Raw genomic sequence first — 4,311 nt, 5'->3', positions numbered from 1 at the left:
GGGGCCTGCAAGCAGAGAAGCAGCAATCAGAGGCTCTGCACCCCAGCAGCCGCCTCGGGGCCTGCAAGCAGAGAAGCAGCAATCAGAGGCTCTGCCCTTTCCTGGCTGACCCTGAGACCTGCCCTTCAAAATTGGGCCTTCTCCTTGACCAGACGAGGTGGCTCATGCCTAGAATCCCCACGCTTTGGGAGGCTAAGGCAAGAAGATCACTTGAGTCCGGTTCAAGACTAGCCTGGGCAACAGGGTGAGACCCCCAACTCTACAAAAAACATTTTGTTTTGAAACAGTCTCACTCTGTCACCCAGGATGAAGTGCAGTGGCGTGATCTCAACTCACCGCAGCCTCTGCCTCCCAGGTGCAAGTAATTCTCCTGCCTCAGCCTCCCAAGTAGCTGGGATTACAGATGCCCAGCAAATTTTCATATTTTAGTAGAGGCAGAGGTTGAAGTGAGCCAAGATCATGCCACTGTACCACTCCATCCTGGGTGACAGCACAAAACTCTGTCTCAAAATACAAAACAAAAAAAACATGTTTTTGGCCAGGCACAGTGGTCACACCTACAATCCCAACACACCAACACAGGGAGGCTGAGTTGGGAGGATCGCTTGAGTCCAGTAGTTCAAGACCAGCCTGGGTAACATAGGGAAACCACATCTTCCCTAAAAATAACAAAAATTAGCTGGACATGGTGGTGCTTGCCTGCAATCCCAGCAGCCCCAGGTACTTGGGAGGCTGAAGGGGGTGGATTGCTTGAGCCAGGAGTTTGGGGTTGCAGTGAGCTACAATCTTGAGGCAGAGTAGGTAGTCAAGGAACTGACCGTGTCCTTCGGAAGTGCCAACCAAGGCACTGAGACGACGTGTGATGTGTGAACAAGCATGTACAGCTACAACCTATGTGCAGCCAGAAGATGACCCAGAACGTGCTTAGAGTAACACCTCTCCCAGCCCCTTAGGAATTCATCATGGAAGACTCCCAGAAAGGGAGTTTCCCCACTGATAATCAGCGCTCTCTCATCCTTACCAGCAGCCTGCCCTGAATTCTCTCTCAGGGTGAAGCGCATATTTTGTACTTCACTGTGTTTTTTGAGATGGGGTCTCACTGTCTCAGCCTCCCGAGCACCTGGGATTATATAATTGAGTGTTGCTATCTCAGCTCACCGCAACCTCCACCTCCTGGATTCAAGCCATTCTCTCATCTCAACCTCCCTAGTACTGGAATTACAGGCACACGCCACCACACCCACCTAATGCTGTCCAGGCTGGTTTGAACTCCTGAACTCAAGTGATCCACCCACCTCAGCTTCCCAAAGTGCTGGGACTACAGGCATGAGCCACTGTGCCTGGGCTATTCTGCACTTCACTTGCAAAATACTTTTCCCTTTACAATAAATTGCTCTATGCTGCATCACCTTTGCTGTATGATTCTTATTTAAATTCTTTATTTATTTTAATTATTTATTCTTTTTGAAACAGGGTCTCACCATGTTGCCCAGGCTGGTCTCGAACTTTTGAGCTCAAGAGCTCAAGTGATCCGCTCACCGTGGCCTCCCAAAGTGCTGGGATGACAGGCATTAGCCACCACACCCAGCCTAAATTCTTTGAAACTGACAACTGCGGCCCCACAATAGCTATCAATCATTGCACCACTGCCATCCAGCCTGGGCGACAGTACAAGGCCTCCTCTCACAAAAGGAAAAGGATATATTTAAAAAAAAAAAAAAATTAAATTTTTTTTCCTTAAAGACAGGGTATCCCAGTCATGCACGGTGGCTCACACCTGTAATTCTTGCACTTTGGGAGGCCAAGGCAGGCGAGTCATCTGAGGTCAGGAGTTCAAGACCAATCAGGCCTACATGGTGAAACCCCGTCTCAACTTTAAAAAAATACAAAAATTAGCTGGATGCAGTAGAAGGTGCCTGCAATCCCAGCTACCACTTGGGAAGCTGAGGCAGGAGAATCACTTGAACTTGGGAGGCGGAGGTTGCAGTGAGCCCAAGAGTGCACCAGTGTCCTCCAGTCTGGGCTCCTACAGAGTGAGACTCCAGCTCAAAAACAAATACAAATAAAAAAGACAGGGTCTCCCTCTGTTGCCCAGACCAGAGTGCAGTGACGCGGTCACAGCTCACTGCACCCTTCACCTCCCAGGCTCAACTGATTCTCCTGCCTCAGCAGCTGGGACTACCGGCATGTATCACTATGCCTGGCGAATTTTTAAATTTTTTGTGCTGATGGTCTTGCTATGTTGCCCAGCCTGGTCTTGGAACTCTTGGCCTGAAGTGATCCTCCTACCAAGTCCTCCTTACAAAGAGCTGGGATGACAGGCGTGAGCCACTGCACCCGGCCCCCCGAAGCTGCCTGTTCCTTGAGCACGATGTGTAGCAATGGGAGCTAGAGTGAGAGCAGCACCGTGGGGAAGGGACAGGACTGCCACCCTGAGCTGTGTGACGTTAGACCAAACCCCTCTTCTCCAAGTGAGATCAGCCACATGAGTGATCTCGGGAGCCCGTGCCCGCTCAGACAGCCTGGATTTTAGCTTCATAGGTGGTTGGGAACCTGTGAAGGTTTAGAGATGCTGGGAGAACCTTTTTCCTGGGAGAGTTTTCCAAATAGGGAACAAACAGAGCCACTCGGGGCCCCGCTGAGGGAGAATCCTACCTGAAACTCTCATCACTGTCTCGCTCCACACGGGTGGTGACGATGATGTCATTGATGTATGTAGTTGGTGTCGTGTACAGAAGCACAGACCGCTGCAGTCCCGCATAGTTGAAGAAGTCAAAGTCTGTGTTCTGGACAAAGTAACCCTTGGGATACCTAGGGCGGAGGACTGTGGTTCGCTGGGCCCTTGCCATGGGTCTTTTGCCCTCAGTTCACTTGCCTCCCCAGATCAGGGCCTCATCTCTGTGTAGGCCACCCTGTCCCTGGCAGGAAGACCACAGGGTGGGGTGGGAAGGTGGGTGCATGCAGTGGAGGCAGGATGGTACCCACTTAGACGTGTCGGTCACGTATGGATGGTCCCTGGTGGCAGGGTGGGGGGCTGAGCGTGCTGTTGATGGCGACAGTGACGCAGAGGCGGGGCAGGGGCCCCACCGGGAACAGGCTGCTGATGTTGGTCTCGAAGGGGAGGTAGCCCCTTTCATGCTCTAGCGTGTCAACCCCATTCACCCACTGCAGACATAGGAGATATGCATGGGGCGGGGGCAGGTCGGGGCATGAGGAGGGGCTCTGCTATCGGGCACTCCCTCACATAACCTGCAGCATGGGGCTCAGGGCCCTGCCAGCCAGACGGGAAGAATGACATTCCAATGGGGTAGATCAGGCCACCTATCCCCCTACACAGGGCACAGCCCCCAGGGCAGGGTAAGGTCCCCACCGTCACACCCCAGGAGACAGGCTGTGGGTGGCATCCGAGGGTCCGATGCTGTTCAGCAGCTGTGCCCACCCACCCGCCCTACCTGCTCCTGGCCGCACTGACCACGATGGCATAGAAGTGGGCACTGCCAATCCTCAGCACCACTCTTGTGCGCAGGTCCTCGATCCATTGCTCCAGCAGGGTCACCTCCCGTTCATACCACACCCAGCTGACAAAACACCACAGCCGCCAGTCCTGGTTGATGTCGATCAAGATGGAGGGAACCGGTATGTCCAAGGTGGGGCCCGACTGCGAAGAGAAGGGCCGGGCTCAGCTCCTAGGCCCCCAAAGGGATCCGGGACCAGTGTGCTGCACAGCTGTGCCCCCAGGCCTACCACAAGCCCTGACACATGGCGGGGACTCTTGGCGGAAAAGACAGATAACTTGCTGATGACAGGTCCACTGCCAGGACAGTCTGTGCATCTGGGCCAGTGGGGCCCGGAGATCCTCGTTGGAGCGGATGGGACCCAGTATCTCCCGAGACAGGGGAGAACCCAGGGGCACATCCCAGCCTGAGGCAAGAAGGTTCAGACCTGTGACTAAGATGCAAATGACCCACTGCCTGTCACAGGGAGGAAGGCTGGTTAGGGGGATGGGGGAGGGCTTTGCTTAGGACACTGTGAGTGAGGCCCACGCTGGCAGCCAGCCCTCTCCTCTCTTTCTCTTGTACTGAATACCACAAAGTCAGAAACAGAGGATGTAGGCTGGGCACGGTGGTTCACACCTGTAATCCCAGCACTTTGGGAGGCAGAGGCAGGCGGATCACAAGGACAGGAGTTGAAGACCAGCCTGGCCAGTATGGTGAAACCCCATCTCCACTAAAAATACAAAACTTAGTGGCTGTGGTGGCAGGCATCTGTAGTCCCAGCTACTCGGGAGGCTGAGGCAGGAGAATCGCTTGA

At 53.9% G+C, this 4,311-nt stretch overlaps 1 pseudogene; it reads right to left on the bottom strand.

Moving 5' to 3' along the window:
- Positions 1-4,311, bottom strand: part of LOC105537229 — an 18,285-nt pseudogene that overhangs the window by 6,280 nt on the left and 7,694 nt on the right.

Source organism: Mandrillus leucophaeus, unplaced genomic scaffold (genome assembly GCF_000951045.1).
Source record: "Mandrillus leucophaeus isolate KB7577 unplaced genomic scaffold, Mleu.le_1.0 Scaffold1021, whole genome shotgun sequence".
NCBI lineage: Eukaryota > Metazoa > Chordata > Mammalia > Primates > Cercopithecidae > Mandrillus > Mandrillus leucophaeus.
This window is presented reverse-complemented; position numbering and strand designations above follow the sequence as displayed.